Below are 18,329 nucleotides of genomic sequence, written 5' to 3'. Positions count from 1 at the left end.
CTTTTCGCTCGTTTATCAGAATCAGGCGATTCAAGCGCCTGGAGTTTCGTCTCGAAATCCTCTTTCCGTTTAACCAACTTAAACAAGTTTTTGCTTCTGTAAAAATTGCCTTAGATCCAGAATAGTAAACGAAGCCTGTTTCTTTTGCCGTTTGTTTTTTGTTGCTTCGTTCGATTCGATTCTTTTTGCCAACCGGAGTTCTTAAGTTGAACTTTCTGGTTAAATCTCTTATTTGAGTTTTACCTGTGCATTAGTTGAGTACTTATTGTGTGCTTGTTTGTTTGTGATAGAGTACCCGGAGTGCGCCGCTTGTTACTTCGAATCGCTAGGTTTTCCGGATCATCGGCAAGGCAAGTAACACTTTGATCATTCCTCCTACTACCCAGTTTTATTGCATTAGATCAATCCTTACACATTACATGATTAGGATCTAATAAATTGTGGGTTTGGAAAGTAGTTGAGGTAGTACCTATTACCTGTCTAATTATCAAACTTTTGGGAGTTACTTCTACGTTTGCTTATTATTGCTATGCTATGCTAGTAGACATGGATTGGGTGAGTGTATCCATGACAGATGTGAGCTTTGTTAATTAATGGTTTACTTAAGGTGGCAACCTAAACACACATCTGGGTGGATTGAGGCACCTGGGTATTTCAGGATTGCCTGTTTTCTTTTGGACCGCCACCCAGGCTCAAAGGGATCATGAGATTATTCATGCTAGAAATTTCCGTGTGCAGCCACAAGCTATTATGGGCTCTAGCATAGTTGACTAAGTCGTGTGAACTCTTACAGTGGTAGGCTAGCAGATGTAGGGGATGTAGGTGGTACGGTCTACCCATCGTAAGGTGCTAGCGCTTCTGAAAGACTATGTCTCGGTCATCCGTTTCTCAAACACCGTGTAGTGCGAGAAACCAAACGGAGGCGGTCGAGTCTTGTGGGGAAAAGTGCGCAAACTTCTGCAGAGTGTATAAACTAATCATGGTTAGCCGTGTCCCCGGTTATGCACATCTTGAGTATCTAGTACCTGGATTATCATGTGAATCTCAACATGTTACTCTAAAGATTAATTTTGTTGGGTTTGTTTAATGATGATGTTTAATTGGGATTGAGAATGCTATCAACCATTCTCAATGTTTAACAACCACCATAATAGTTAAATAAATTTATTCCTTTGCAGTAGGGAAAAATTGGCTTTACGCAAAACTGTAACCATAGAGCTTTCCCCCAGCCAAATATGCATATAGTATAGCTGTTTCATTCCATTATTCTGTATGTGTTACATTGCCAGCATATTTCATGTGCTGGCCCGTTTTCGGGCTGCAACGTAAATGTTGCAGACTTTTCAGACGACGATTAAGGAGTTTTAGGTCGTGGTTCTATACTTAGTGATTCCGTTGGAGTTGATGGACTCACTTATCTTCCAAGCCTTCCGCTGTTATCGTTATTAGATGGCCTTAAGCCGTTTTTATTGTAATAAGTTATCTTTGGAGACACTAGATGTAATAAGTGTGTGATTGCTACTCTGCTATAAATCCTTCAAGTACTATGTGGTGTCAGCATTACTGATCCAGGGATGACACCGGAGCACAGAGATTGGACCGTTTGAGGTCTGGTTGCTACAAGATGGTATCAGAGCACACGCTGACTGTAGGACACGACCACTAAGCTAAAGACCTAGATCACTACTCACTCTCTTCTCTTCTGACCTCTCATATTTTCTACTCTTTTAGGATGGCGGATTTAAGGAACAAGTTCACTCAACCGGATGAAGATACACCCTTTGGACGTCACTTGAAGGAAGTCACTAGATACCTGAACATAGGAGTACCAAGTTTCACCAGAACCTACAACGCCACCTTACCTGAAGAAGAGCGCTGGATGATTCAAGTTCAAGTTCCAGGAAGGACGTTCATGCCAGTCACTGAGCCCATAGAGTTTTCTTTCGATGCACCAACCTGGAGTCTAGGAAAGAGCATGGCAGCTCACATCACCATGGGACGCATTGGAGAAGTCTACCGCAATGATCTCAAGGATACTATCTACTAGATTTGTGGGCGCCGAGATGAGCACTGGGAGATGATCAGTACTAGAAAGGATAGATCAATTGCAGCTTTTATCTAGGAGTTAAACCAGCACATTCGACGTAAGGAGAACCAGAGGTGCGCCGACATAATAGACCTGTAGAAGGCAAGGACAAGAATCAAGAAACTGGAGGAAGAACTCAAGGCTACACGTGAAGATTTTGAAGAAGAAATTGAAGTATTAGTGGAAAAGAATGACGATCTGATCAAGAAAATTGGAATATTCATGGAAGACCCTACATCAGTAGAAGAAGACGAAGAACCCAAGGAGATTCTCCCGGAAGACTACATCATCATCGACGACACCGACTCGAATCCAGATGATAGCGATGATGACTATGTTGATGAAGCTGGAGCAGATATCATGGAGTCTGCAACCGAAGAATATTTCTAGTAGACCACCCCAACAGTAGTAGTAGTCCACCATGTAAATATAGTAGCCCGAGCACTTTTGCGATAGTTAGATCGATTGTATGCCCTTGTTTGGTTGATTGAATGAAGTGAACTGTTTGCTTTTGCCTCATGTGCATATGGGTAGTGTTTTCTTTTTAGGCCCCCTCTATTCTTAAATCTCATCCTTTTCTAAACCCTCAGATGCCTCCGAGACGTGACCCCGGATTTACCTTCCCACCGGAGCTCACTCAGTTGATCCAGCAGCAGAACACATTGATGCAGTTACTAGTCCAGAATCAGAACCAGGAGAACAACAAAAACAACAACCCACCACCACCACCACCTGTTGATCACTTAGCCCGTTTTCTTAGGCTGAATCCGCCGGTGTTTTCCAGTAGCACCGAGTCGATAGTAGCAGATGATTGGCTCGGCAAGACAGCTGGAGAGTTGACCACAGCAGGATGCACTGATGCGGAGAAGGTGAAGTTTGCCGCACATCATCTTGAAGGACCCGCAGCATCATGGTGGGAGAATTTCACAGCCACTTTTCCTGTCGATACTATCACATGGGACCAGTTTCAGCAGGCTTTTCGTACTGCCCATGTTTCAACAGGAGCTATGGCCATGAAGAAGTGAGAGTTTCGCAACTTGCGCCAAGGAGACGGACAGTTGGCCAGTATGTGGAGGACTTTAGTAAGCTAGCACATTATGCCCCAGATGACGTTGCTACGGATGCAGCTAAGCAGGAGAAGTTTCTGGAAGGACTGAATGATGAGTTGAGCATGCAGTTGATGGTAGCAAACTTCAACAACTACCAGGAGTTGGTAGATCATGCTCTTATGATTGAAGGGAAGCAGCAGCAACTTGAGAATCGCAAGAGGAAGTATGCACAAGGAAAGTACAATTCAGGAGCTCAGCAGAAGCCACGATTTACCCCTAGGCCGGGAGGACATTTTCAGCATACCCATGGAGGAGTTAGTTCGCACAATCACAATGGCCCCAGGAATGGTAATGGGAATGGAGGAAGCAACGGCCAGAACCGCACCAACCCATCAACCCCAGCCAAGAAAGACCTGAGCTAAGTCACTTGCTTTAAGTGCCAGAAGACCGGACATTATGCCAATGAATGTCCTGAATCCCATAATGGAAATGGCAATGGAAGCTCTGGGAAGAAGCCGAACCCTTTCAACAGGGGACAGGTGAACCACGTTAACGTGGAGGAGGTTGAAGAGCAGCCGGATGCAGTAATCGGTAAGTTTTTGGTTAAGTCATTTACTGCACTCGTTCTTTTCGATACTGGTGCATCGCATTCATACATATCAAGGGGATTTGTGGATAAGTATAAACTGCCAACCCAAGCCCTTAGGTCACCCATGTTAGTAACCTCGCCTGGAGCAGAACATATGGCTAGTCTATGGTGTGATCGGTTACCATTAAGGATTGGTAACTATGTTTTTCCCTCGGACCTAATAGTATTGGAATCCCAAGGATTGGATATGATATTAGGCATGGATTGGTTATCAAAGTATGAAGGGAATATTGAATGTGCCGGTAAGTCAATTTCACTTACCACCCCAGAAGGGAGAAGAATCAAGTATGTATCCCGACATGTGCCAAAGAGGACTCAAGTAAATTGTTTAACCGGAGTAGTGCAGGAGGAAGTACCAGCAGTGAAGGATTTCCTTGAAGTATTTCCAGAAGAGTTGCCAGGCATGCCACCGGATAGAGATATTGAGTTTTTGATTGAGCTTTTGCCAGGCACAGGGCCAATATCAAAGAGACCATATAGGATGCCTGCAAAGGATTTGGTGGAAATTAAGAAGCAGATTAAGGAGTTACTGGATAAAGGATATATTCGCCCAAGTTCTTCAACTTGGGGATCGCCAGTACTTCTAGTGGAGAAGAAGGATGGATCGTTAAGGATGGTTGTCGATTATCGAGGATTGAATGAAGTAACCATCAAAAACAAGTACCCCCTACCGATGATCAATGATCTATTTGATCGATTGCAAGGAGCTAAGGTATTTTCCAAGATCGATCTGCGATCAGGATACCACCAGTTGAAGACTCGGGAAAAGGATATACCCAAGACGACTTTTACCACCAGGTATGGGCTGTACGAGTATACCGTTATGTCATTTGGTCTGACTAACGCACCTGCATATTTTATGAACATGATGAACAAGGTGTTTATGGAGTTCTTGGATAAGTTCGTCGTAGTGTTTATTGATGATATCCTGGTTTACTCAAAGAATGAAGAGGAGTATAAGGAGCATTTGCGTTTGGTTCTTGGAAAGCTCAGAGAACATCAATTATATGCCAAATTTAGCAAATGTGAGTTTTGGTTGAAGGAAGTTGGATTTCTCGGACACGTTATATCCGGAGAAGGTATAGCAGTAGATCCCACTAAAGTTGATACCGTGACCAAGTGGGAAGCACCAACCACCGTGGGAGAGATCCGGAGTTTTCTTGGACTCGCAGGATACTACCGGAGGTTTATTGAGAATTTCTCAAAGATTGCGAAGCCTATGACTGAGTTGTTGAAGAAGGATACCAAGTTCATATGGACGGAGGAATGTGAGGCTAGTTTTTAGGAGTTGAAGAAACATTTGGTTACCTCACCTGTGTTGATTTTACTGGACCAGACCAAGGATTATGAGGTGCATTGCGATGCTTCACGACGAGGACTTGGAGCAGTGCTAATGCAGGAAGGCAGAGTTGTTTCATATGCCTCACGACAGCTTAAGCCTCATGAGTTGAATTATGCCACGCATGATTTGGAGTTAGCAGCCATAGTGCATGCATTGAAGACTTGGAGACATTTTCTGATTGGAAACCATTGCGAGGTGTACACGGATCACAAGAGTTTGAAGTATATTTTCACATAGAAGGAGTGAACCTCAAACAAAGGAGATGGTTGGAGCTCATAAAGGATTATGGTATGAAATTGCATTATCACCCCGGAAAGGCTAATGTAGTAGCTGACGCATTAAGCCGTAAGAGCCATGTCAACACCCTAATGACGGGAGATTTACCAGGGGAGTTAGCCGAAAATCTTCGAGAGCTATGTTTGGAAATAGTTCCAAGAGGCTATGTAGCAGCATTGGAGATTCAGTCTACTTTAATGGATAAGATCAGAAAAGATCAAAGGACTGACAAGGAAATTGCTTCCATTAAGGAGAAAATGAACAAAGGAAAAGCTAAGGGATTTCGTGAGGATGAGCACGATACCTTATGGTTTGAAGACCATGTCTATGTACCAAATGATCCGGAGATTAGGAAGCTAATTCTGCAAGAGGCCCATGACTCACCATACTCGATTCACCCAGGAAATACCAAGATGTATTTGGATTTGAAGGATATTTTCTGGTGGACCGGAATGAAGAAGGATATTGCGGAATATGTAGCAGTTTGTGATGTATGTCAGAGAGTGAAGGCAGAGCATCAGAAGCCAGCAGGATTGCTACAACCATTGCCGATACCCGAATGGAAGTGGGATAAGCTAGGCATGGATTTCATCACAGGATTGCCCAAAACACGTTCAGGCTATGACTCGATATGGGTTGTAGTCGATCATTTGACAAAGGTAGCTCATTTCATTCCAGTGAAGACTACCTATACCAGTGCAAAGTTGGCAAAGATATACATGACCAGGATCGTATGTCTGCATGGAGTTCCAAGGAGCATTGTATCGGATAGAGGAACCCAATTTACCTCAAAGTTCTGGAATCAGTTGCATGAGACTTTGGGAACCAGACTGGAGTTTAGCACAGCTTTCCACCCTCAGACAGATGGACAGACCGAGAGAGTAAATCAGATTTTGGAGGATATGCTAAGAGCTTGTGCGCTAGATTATGGATCTAGTTGGGATGAGAATTTGCCATATGCAGAGTTCTCTTACAACAACAGCTATCAATCCAGTTTGAAGATGGCCCCTTTCGAAGCCTTGTACGGAAGGAGGTGCAGGACCCCATTGTCCTGGGATGAAGTTGGAGATCGCCAGTTGTTTGGACCGGATCTGATAAAGGAGTCTGAACAGAAAGTAAAATTAATTCGCGACAGGCTGAAGGTAGCTCAATCCAGGCAGAAGAGTTATGCAGATTATAAACGCAAGGAGACAGTTTACGAAGTCGGAGACCTAGTCTATCTTCGAGTATCACCACTTCGAGGAGTTAAGCGCTTTGGAGTTAAGGAAAAGTTAGCACCACGTTTTGTAGGCCCATACCAAGTTTTGGAGCGTATGGGAGAAGTTGCCTATAAGTTGGAATTGCCCGAAGGATTGTCAGGAGTTCACGACGTGTTCCATGTTTCCCAGTTGAAGAAGTGCCACGCAGAGATGGCTGACATACCGCTGAGAGATACGGTACCACTGTAAGCAATTCAGTTGGACAGTGGTTTGACCTATGAGGAGAAACCAGTTAAGATTCTAGAGTATGCCAGTCGAGTCACCCGCAGCAAGGTTATCAAGTTTTGCAAGGTTCAGTGGAGCCACCACACGGAGGATGAAGCCACCTGGGAACGAGAGGAAGATTTGCTGAAGGACCACCCTCACCTATTTTCTAGCCAACCCGAATCTCGAGGGCGAGATTCATTTTAAGGGGGGTAGGTTTGTAACATTCCAAATTTTCAATTTGGAATGTTATACACTAGATCATCATTGCATATCATATTTATTGCATTTTGGTTGATCCTAGAAATTTTTCGCAAGTTAAGGACCCTCGGAGAGAGTTGGGGATTTCGTTATTTTCATATTTGAGTTGTCTCAAATTTTAAAAATAGGATCATTTGATTTTATTTATTTTATCTTCAATTATTTCTATTAAAAAAATATGAGAGAGGTAATAAAATGAATTTTCCAAAATAAAGAAATATTGAGGATTTAATAAAAAAATCAAATAAGATTTTATTTGGTTTTATTTGCTAGTTTATTTGAATTTAGGAAAAATGCGCGTTTTTCAAAATTGCATTTAGGCCCCAAATAAATGTTCATCCTGTGCGGCTTGATTTTAGAAGCCGGGGAAAATTTATTTCGGGATTTTTGGAGTCAGTTTAATAGTCCTTTTGTTTTTTCCCAGCGTAATTTTTTTTAAAAAAACGTCCGAACCGACCTACGGGCCGTGCTAGGCCCGGACTCCCCCGGACCCAGCCTTTATAAGCCGCCGGCCCACCCTGGGCCGAAACCCTAGCCGCCCGCCTCGAACCCCGCGCCCGCCGCCGCCGCCCCCGCCCCGCCGGACCCCGCCGCCATCGCCCGCGCCCGACGCCGCCGCCCCGCCGGACCTCGCCGCCGCCGACGCCGCCACCCGAGGTTTACCTCGATCCCGCCGCCGGTTTTCCCGGAAAAACCGTTCGGTTTTCGTCAGTTTTTTTGTTTCGTTTTTCTTTAGATTGGTTTTTTCCCGGTTTAGGCTAATTAGCGAGCGTTCGCTCGTTCGTTCGTTTTAATGAACGCATTCTTCATTTAGATGCAGTTAACGAACGTTCGTTCGTTAAACTGTTCGTCGTTTTTCTTTTTCTCGGATTAAATCCGCGATTTTCTGATCGCGATTTCTGATCTGATTTTCGTTTTAGTTTATCTTTTCGCTCGTTTATCGGAATCAGGCGATTCAAGCGCCTGGAGTTTCGTCTCGAAACCCTCTTTCCGTTTAACCAACTTAAACAAGTTTTTGCTTCTGTAAAAATTGCCTTAGATCCAGATTAGTAAACAAAGCCTGTTTCTTTTGCCGTTTGTTTTTCGTTGCTTCGTTCGATTCGATTCTTTTTGCCAACCGGAGTTCTTAAGTTAAACTTTCTGGTTAAATCTCTTATTTGAGTTTTACCTGTGCATTAGTTGAGTACTTGTTGTGTGCTTGTTTGTTTGTGATAGACTACCCGGAGTGCGCCGCGTGTTACTTTGAATCGCTAGGTTTTCCGGATCATCGGCAAGGCAAGTAACACTTTGATCATACCTCCTACTACCTAGTTTTATTGCATTAGATCAATCCTTACACATTGCATGATTAGGATCTAATTAAATTGTGGGTTTGGGAAGTAGTTGAGGTAGTACCTATTACCTGTCTAATTATCAAACCTTTGGGAGTTACTTCTACGCTTCCTTATTATTGCTATGCTATGCTAGTAGACGTGGATTGCGTGAGTGTATCCATGACAGATGTGAGCTTTGTTAATTAATGGTTTAATTAAGGTGGCAACCTAAACACACATCTGGGTGGATTGAGGCACCTGGGTATTCCAGGATTGCCTGTTTTCTTTTGGACCGCCACCCAGGCTCAAAGGGATCATGAGATTATTCATACTAGAAACTTCCGTGTGCAGCCACAAGCTATTATGGGCTCTAGCATAGTTGACTAAGTCGTGCGAACTCTTACAGTGGTAGACTAGCAGATGTAGGGGATGTAGGTGGTACGGTCTACCCATCGTATGGTGCTAGCGCTTCTGAAAAACTATGTCTCGGTCATCCGTTTCTCAAACACCGTGTAGTGCGAGAAACCAAACGGAGGCGATCGAGTCTTGTGGGGAAAAGTGCGCAAACCTCTGCAGAGTGTATAAACTAATCATGGTTAGTCGTGTCCCCGGTTATGGACATCTTGAGTATCTAGTACCTGGATTATCATGTGAATCTCAACATGTTACTCTAAAGATTAATTTTGTTGGGTTTGTTTAATGATGATGTTTAATTGGGATTGAGAATGTTGTCAACCATTCTCAATATTTAACAACCACCATAATAGTTAAAGAAATTTATTCCTTTGCAGTAGGGAAAAATTGGCTTTACGCAAAACTGTAACCATAGAGCTTTCCCTCAGTCAAATATGCATATAGTATAGCTGTTTCATTCCATTATTCTCTATGTGTTACATTGCCAGCATATTCCATGTGCTGACCCGTTTTCGGGCTGCAACGTAAATGTTGCAGACTTTTCAGACGATGATTAAGGAGTTTTAGGTCGTGGTTCTATACTCAGTGATGCCGTTGGAGTTGATGGACTCACTTATCTTCCAAGCCTTCCGTTGTTATCGTTATTAGATGGCCTTAAGCCGTTTTTATTGTAATAAGTTATCTTTGGAGAAACTCGATGTAATAAGTGTGTGATTGCTACTCTGCTATAAATCCTTCAAGTACTGTGTGATGTCAGCATTGCTGATCCAGGGATGACACCGGAGCACAGAGATTGGACCGTTTGAGGTCTGGTCGCTACAGAATCGCCTGCGCCGGTTCCTAGCGAATCCGATTGGGCGCCGATCATGGGGTTTACCTCCGCGGATATTTTTCAGCACTCGCCCTTTGGCGACATACTGAACTCATTAAGGTCTCTCTCCTTGTCAGGAGGATCCTGGCCGAATTATGACCGACAGGATTGGGATGTGGACAACAAAGAAATTCGCGGCCCACCCACCACCCACTTAGTAGCCACTGTCGATGACTTAATCGACATGCTCTACTTCGATTCTGAAGACATCGACGGTATGGACGACAATGCAGGAGACGAAGAGGAACCACTGCCCACAGGGCACTGGACAGCCACCTCATCATACGATATATACATGGTGGACACACCCAAAGAAGGCAATGGCGACGAGACAGTGGAGGATGACCCCTTCAGGAAGCAACCCAAGCGCCAACGTCAGCGGCGCCGCTCTAAGTCCCGCCAAAGCAAAAGTGGTGATACCGGCACAGGAGATAATAACACTCCAGATAGTGCCGAAGACAACAACAATCCCCTCCAGCAAGATTTAGAGCAGGAGGATGGAGGAGCCAGCCCTCCTGAGAGAGCGGCAGATGGAGGGGTGGAGGGTGATAACTACATGCCCCCTCCCAAGACAAGGCAAGCCTCGGCGATGATGAATTCGCCGTGCCAGAGGATCCCGTCGAACAAGAGCGCTTCAAGCGCCGGCTTATGGCCACGGCAAATAGCCTTAAGAAAAAGCAGCAGCAGCTTCAAGCTGATCAAGATCTGCTAGCTGACAGATGGACTGAAGTCCTCGCGGCCGAGGAATATAAACTCGAACGCCCTTCCAAGAGTTACCCAAAATGCGGGTTGCTACCCCGACTGGAGGAAGAAGCGTATGATGCGGCTGATCGACCACCTCGTGGCCGCGATAGAGAGGCGTTCCAGCCAAAAACTCAGCCCGCACCCCGACATCATTCAAATAAAAAGGCATGGGGAAATATGCCAGACCTGGGAGACATATTGGAGGACAAAGCAAAGCATGCAAGATTGATCTATGGATCACGAGGGCGCGCCACTATGCGAGATGATAAACGTCACGCCGGATACAGTAAAAGTAAATCCGGCCGGGCCGAACACAGCGGGCAATACCTATTCGAGCTGCGTCGCGATATAGCCCAATACAGAGGCACCGCACACCCCTTATGCTTCACAGGCGAAGTCATGGATCATCAAATCCCAGAGGGTTTCAAACCCCTGAATATAGAATCATACGACGGCACAACAGATCCTGCGGTAGGGATCGAGGATTTCCTCCTCCACATCCACATGGCCCGCGGTGATGACTTACACGCCATCAAATACCTCCCACTAAAGCTCAAAGGACCAGCGCGACATTGGCTTAATAGCTTGCCAACATAGTCCATTAGCTGTTTGGAAGATCTGGAGGCCGCGTTCCTCGACAACTTTCAGGGCACTTATGTGCGACCACCAGATGCCGATGACTTGAGCCACATAATTCAGCAGCCAGAAGAATCGGCCAGGCAATTCTGGACTCGGTTCCTAACAAAGAAAAATCAAATCGTTGACTGTACGGATGTAGAGGCTCTAGCAGCTTTCAAACACAACATCCGTGACGAGTGGCTAGCCCGGCACCTTGGTCAGGAAAAGCCTAAACCTACGGCAGCCCTCACGACACCTCATGACCCGCTTTTGTGCGGGAGAAGACAACTGGCTGGCTTGCAGTAATAACATATCAAAGAATCATGGTACTTCGGATACCAAGGACGACAATGGAGGGTCACGTCGAAATAAACATAAGCGCCGCATTAACAGCGACAATACCGAGGATACGACCGTCAATGACGGATTCATAGGCTCTAAACCCGGTAAGTGAAAAAAGTCATTTAAAAGAAGCACTCCGGACCCGTCCAGTTTGGACCGCATACTCGATCGCTCGTGTCAAATACACGGCACCCCCGACAAGCCAGCCAACCACACCAATAGGGATTGTTGGGTATTCAAGCAGGCCGGCAAGTTAATTGCCAAAAACAAAGATAAGGGGCCACATAGCGATGACGAGGAAGAGCCCCGGCAGCCGAACACCGGAGGACAGAAGAGGTTCCCCCCACAAGTGCCGATGGTGAACATGATATACGTAACCCACATCCCCAAAAGGGAGCGGGAGCGTGCACTCAGGGACGTATATGCGTTGGAGCCAGTCGCCCCAAAGTTCAACCCATGGTCCTCCTATCCGATCACCTTCGATCGCAGGGACCATCCCACTAGTATCTGTCATGGCGGATTCGCCGCACTGGTCCTAGACCCAATCTTCGACGGATTTCACTTCACTCGAATCCTTATGGATGGCGGCAGCAGCCTGAACCTGCTTTATCAAGACACAGTGCGCAAAATGGGTATAGACCCCTCAAGGATCAAACCCACAAAAATGACCTTTAAAGGCATCATTCCAGGTGTAGAGGCCCATTGCACAGGCTCAATTACAGTGGAAGTGGTCTTCGGATCCCCGGATAACTTCCGAAGCGAAGAATTAATTTCCGACATAGTCCCGTTCCGCAGTGGCTATCATGCACTACTCGGGCGAACTGTATTTGCGAGATTCAATGCGATACCGCATTATGCATACCTCAAGATCAAGATGCCAGGACCTCGGGGGGTCATCACAGTTAATGGAAACACAGAGCGCTCTCTCCGCATGGAGGAGCACACTGCGGCCCTCGCAGCAGAAGCGCAAAGCAGCCTCTCAAGGTGACGGTGTCCTCGACTAGGGGGTACTCACCACGTCGTCTCCCGATCTATTAGATTGGGTCGAGGACCCCCGTGGCCGTATACTCATGGGCCAGTTCAGACGGCTACCGCATACAAGGAAGATTCCACAAGACTTGGCGATCAAAACAAGGACTTCTCCCCACCGGCGTATTCGGCTAGGACTCTTGTTATCCTAGGCCTCCGGTGCATTATATAAACTGAGGCCAGGCTAGTCGATACAATATACAATATATACAACAATCATACCATAGGCTAGCTTCTAGGGTTTAGCCTCCTTGATCTCGTGGTAGATCTACTCTTGTACTACCCATATCATCAATATTAATCAAGCAGGAGTAGGGTATTACCTCCATCGAGAGGGCCCGAACCTGGGTAAAACAAAGTGTTCCCTGCCTCCTGTTACCATCCGGCCTAGACGCACAGTTCGGGACTCCCTACCCGAGATCCGCCGGTTTTGACACCGACATTGGTGCTTTCATTGAGAGTTCCGCTGTGTGATCGACAAAAGGATCGATGGCTCACCTGCAGGTCAACTGCGACTTCGGCATCTTCGTCACCAGCTCGACTGGTCACCTTGGTTCGACCAAGAATTGCGCCCCGTGTTCGGATCACCATGTCCGGACAAGGGCCTTCATCAAAACATCAACTCCGATCTCTATCAAGATCACGGAGGAATCATCTATGGAGCTCGGGGGCTCAACGTCAACATTGCCCTCAAGTGACCATGCTGTTTTTCTGGATAGCGAACTCGTATCTGCCACCAGCACCTCCTCGAGTATCGCTTTGACGATCGCTTTGGTGGAATTGTGCGGAATTGAGTCTACAACAACCCTGGAAAATTTCGTCGAGTTCCGATGGAGGAATCTCTGGCAATCCACGATATACCGGAGCCCTATCAAATCTGGACGGGAATTTGGATGAGTTTAGGGCGTGGTGTCCAGATTCTAGTTCGGACGTCCTTTGAAAGATCCAACCATTGATCGGCTGCGGAATTCCTATATCCACCACCTCTCAAAATTTCGGCTCGATCCGACCGTCCAAACTCCGGGAACCTTCCTATTAGTGCATCACTTTTCGGATCTGTTTTCTGCGCGAAAACGAATCCGACCCGAGTTCATCTTTTTTATGAACAGGATTTCGGACATCCCTTTTGAAGGAAGTTTTGTATGGGGTATTGTGTTTTGTTCCCGAACACATCCCACTAAATTTAAGATCTTTTGAACATGATATTCAACATCATGCTGGTGTCAAACCAGTCCGGCAATATTACTCCACGGCTGCCGACCTGCGCTAGACACGGCGTCACTTTGTTGAGCCGAGCTCAACCTCTTCGATCATCATCTCGGCAAGCCGAACAAGAGTCCGGCATCGCGAAGGATAAATCATCACCAACATCGCCGCCCCGCGGATTACACGGAGCGGGCATACCGGCATCGCCGCACGGTCGCTTCATCAAGCCTGCATCAACCACGTCACGACCTGCATTGACAGGGCCGCACTATTGCTTCTTCAAGCTGGTGTCCATCACGCCGACCTACTTCGACTCATCGGCTGACATCGAGGCTTCGACATCTCGGCTGGACCGGGGGCTTCGCCATCTCTTCATCAACCTACTTCGGACACTTCGGCGTCACTAGCCGACCAGCTCCGTCACGTTAGCTAGGCCGAGGGCTTTGCCTCGGCGAGTCAACCTTTACCAGCATTGCCATGCCATCGTTTTATCGCCCATCAGGCAATGGGTGTGCGGAGCGAGTCCCAATTTTGGGAATCACCTTCCTTCGGATGGCTACAACAAATAAACCAGGTGCTATTAACCTCAATATTTTTTTGCTTGTTTGGGTTCATTTTTCCCAAGGAATTATTACTCTGGTTTGTCCATGATATGTACACAGGTCTATCAGATGGTGACCGCATTAACGACGGTCGCATGGTGGTTCGATCAGTTTCCTTACATAGTCCGGCGAACGCCGCATCCGGAGCTCGGACCGACCTGTGAATTCAGGCTTTGCCACGCCTTTACTACATCACGCCGACGCCCTGCATCGACATTGACTTCGGCGCCAGGCCATATTTCTTCTATTCCTCACTTTGCATAAATTATTTATTATGCAACATTTTTTTAATTATCATTATTACTATTATCTCCGGTTTGCACTATTTTATGTGGCACAGGAAAATGATCCAGCCGGACTATATCCTTTGGCGTCACCTCGGCTGGACGGGGGGCTTCATCAACACTTCATTACCCCATGCCGGGGACTTCGGCATCACTCTGCCCGCCTGCATTGACCGTGCTATGTCACCACTTCGGAGTGCCGAGCTCTTTGCTCCGCCACCTTGGGACCGGCTTGGGGGATGGCACCTTGCCCCGCATCAAGCTCGGACCGCGTCATCAATACCGAACACATTAACCAGCTAAGTCGCTTTCATGCTCAAAGCTTTAATTTTTAATTTGTGTTCGGCTCGACCAAGCATTATACTTTTTTGGAAAAAAGTTTCTTGTAAAATTTTTTCCTTGTCCAAACTTTGTTTATGACGCATAAATTCAAATACCCCGTTTACTTGGGGGCTTCTTTTATGAAGCTTTTCCTGTTGCATATGATTATACTTGTACGGCTTCGTTCCTTATTCGTGTATTACACCACAATATGCACCACATTGACTTAAGCGATTTGCAAGCTGGGTTGCCTCGCTCCTGTGTTTACCCCTAAGTTCCCGATTGTTCGGCTAGGGAGTAAAGGGAGCACCTCTGCGATTGTCACGATCGGGTCGCCCGAGCCGGACCTCAGACTGGGTGAAGCCGAAAGCTAGCGCTCTTATAGTTATTCAATGATGGTCGGCACACAACGGAACTCATGAGTACAAAAAATCTATTGCACAAGTCTCATAATAACAATGAGCACCGAAGAAAGGTATCGGTGGGGGTACTATTTTCTTCGAAGATGCTTCTTACTCTTCACAGTAATATAGCATAAGTTCCCTGAGCGTGCTTTGTCTGTTACAGCCTTATGGCCTGATTGCCTGGTTATTGGAAAAACCGTCGATATTCTCGACCGATGGAGTACATAACACTTTTCGGTCCTTAACCGAAGAGGGAGAAGCCGACGGTCGGTTAAGACGCGTTTAAAGTTCGGTTGAACATAGATATGATATAAGTACTTCGGTACATGCAATCATTCTTCTACCCAAGTCACTTGGGGGCTCTTAAGTTTATTTGAGCCGTTTTATAATAAGTGTTCTTCTTCTCAGTCGTTGCAAAGTTCTATTATTATTATTTATCACTCCTTTTTTCGACATGAGTGTGCGATCACTAGCTAGGGAGCCTAATTTCTCTCTCAAAGCCGCTAGAGTTTAGTTTGCTAAACTGGCCTGATGAGAAGTACTCCGCCCTTGGGATAGGAGGTTGAAGCCGTAGGCTGACCCGCTCGAAGTCTTGAGATAGGATGTATCATGTTAAAGCACGACAGAAGCACTTCTTTTTTCTAAGACCAACTTTCGGATTGGCACCGAACACTTGATATTGTTCGGACGTCATGTTTTTACTGATGTTTCTTGGTTTTCCAAGCTTTTTGGCACTTTTAAACTATTTGTGCTTTTCCAGCATTAGTCTCGCAGTGCAACACCGGACACCTTTAGGGATTCGGCAAAAACATTCTCAGATATTGCTATATATGCATCAGTTTCAAATTGTGTCTCCGGTTAATAGTTGGGTTGCCTGGCTCCTGCACTTGCTTCCTACGTTCCGTTTTGTTCGGCTAAGCGTGCAAAGGGAGAACCACTGCGATTGTGCTTCCAGCTCACATGATTAAGCACCTTAGTGGAGAAAGCCGAAAACTGACTATCAGAATTAGCGTAAACTGGTCAACGATCCGATGACTATGACGGGCCATTCATAACATTGGCCGAAGTGTTTACGGCTTGACCTCGACTGTCGCCGAACACTACCGGGGGCTATTAACTGGCCTCCCAAACTAAATCCTAGATATTTTGCTCTTACATTAGAGCTGAGTTTTAATGATCATGCTTAGCACGACAACCCAAAGAAAGGAACCGATAGCGGGACTATTTTCTTTGGAATACATTTCTTCTGTTAAACAGTAATATAACATATCTCTCTGCGTACCTTTGTTTATAAAACCGTGTGGCCAGATTGCCTTGTTTGTCATAAATCTTTGCCCTCATAAAGGCTTTATAAAGTAAGACAAACACTCCTCGGCTACTGGCCAAGGAGGTGGAAGCCGATGGTCGATCAACAAAGTTTTGTACAATGCGGATCCGAGCATTAATGACGTAAAGTACTTGGATACATAGAGTCATTACACATAATTTGTGATTTTACTATGGATATTGATCCTTAATTCGGCCACCCGTGCCCGCATTAAGGCTCGGGGGCTACTGGGCTTCGGGCTTATTATTTACAAATATTAAAGGGGCACATCGATCCCCTGATCTAGTGTTGCCACTCGACCAGTGTCTCGGGGGCTACTGCATTGCTTGTCCAATGCAGAAAATTTTATGTGCAATATAGTTTCCGAGGAGATTTTGATCCTCAGGTTGGTCGGCCGCACCCAACCTGAGCGTTGAGGACTGAGCACGCCGCTTTTGTGTCCCGAAGTATTCTGCCGAGCTAGGACTTGATCCTCAGGCCGATTTTGCAAATCAACCTGAGTCTCAGCGGCTACTGGGATCAGCGGTCTTATGTCATCCTTCATGTGCATCTCGGGTTTTAGACCGATACACACCTTGAGGGCTACTGGCTATATATCTCGGCAGAGAATAAATTGCACCAATAAAAATATTGACAAAAAATCGGCCCATAGTCGGGGTGGTGCACCACCTCGGAAGCAGTCCGGCATAAAGCTCGGGCGCTAGTGGCTGGCTCCATAGAGGGCATTTCCGGCATTAAGCTCGGCTAAACTTCTTCAACTTTTTTGAACCAAGGTGATATGACACCTCGGATATAGTCCGGCATTGGAGCCTGGACACAGTCCGGCGTTGGAGCTCGGATATATTTCGGCGTTGGATCTCGGATATACAGTCCGGCGTTGGAGCTCGGATACATAGTCCGACGTTGGAGCTCGGATACATTCCGGCGTTAGAGCTGGGAAGCGGTCCGGCGTTGGTGCTCGGCTGCAAAAGACACCTCAAGTGCAGTCCGGCGTTGGAGCTCGGACGCAAGAGGACCCTGCCTCCCGGGAACAACTTCAAACCCGAGGTGTGGCATAAAAATAAACAAGGCATTGATAAAGGCCAGAAACTTAAAAGGGGCTCCTCGGATACCCGACGTGTAAACTCGTCGAATGCATTTCGGCGATCCTCAAGATCGAAGATAAAGAAGATTTGTTGAACCAGTTTTCAAGACCGGCAACCAAAGATGAAGAACAGTTCGGAAGAATCGAGGAGCGTCCCTAACTTGAAGACTGGTTCAGGGGGCTACTGACGGTGTCCTGGACTAGGGGGTACTCACCACGTCGTCTCCCGATCTATTAGATTGGGCCGAGGACCCCCGTGGCCGTATACTCATGGGCCAGTTCGGACGGCTACCGCATACAAGGAAGATTCCACAAGACTTGGTGATCAAGACAAGGACTTCTCCCCACCGGCGTATTCGGCTAGGACTCTTGTTATCCTAGGCCTCCGGTGCATTATATAAACCGAGGCCAGGCTAGTCGATACAATATACAATATATACAACAATCATACCATAGGCTAGCTTCTAGGGTTTAGCCTCCTTGATCTCGTGGTAGATCTACTCTTGTACTACCCATATCATCAATATTAATCAAGCAGGAGTAGGGTATTACCTCCATCGAGAGGGCCCGAACCTGGGTCAAACAAAGTGTTCCCTGCCTCCGGTTACCATCCGGCCTAGACGCACAGTTCGGGACCCCCTACC

The sequence above is a fragment of the Triticum urartu genome, chromosome 3 (genome assembly GCF_003073215.2).
Source record: "Triticum urartu cultivar G1812 chromosome 3, Tu2.1, whole genome shotgun sequence".
In the NCBI taxonomy this organism is placed as follows: domain Eukaryota; kingdom Viridiplantae; phylum Streptophyta; class Magnoliopsida; order Poales; family Poaceae; genus Triticum; species Triticum urartu.
The sequence above is the reverse complement of the archived record's forward strand: the minus strand, read 5'-3'. Positions refer to the sequence as shown.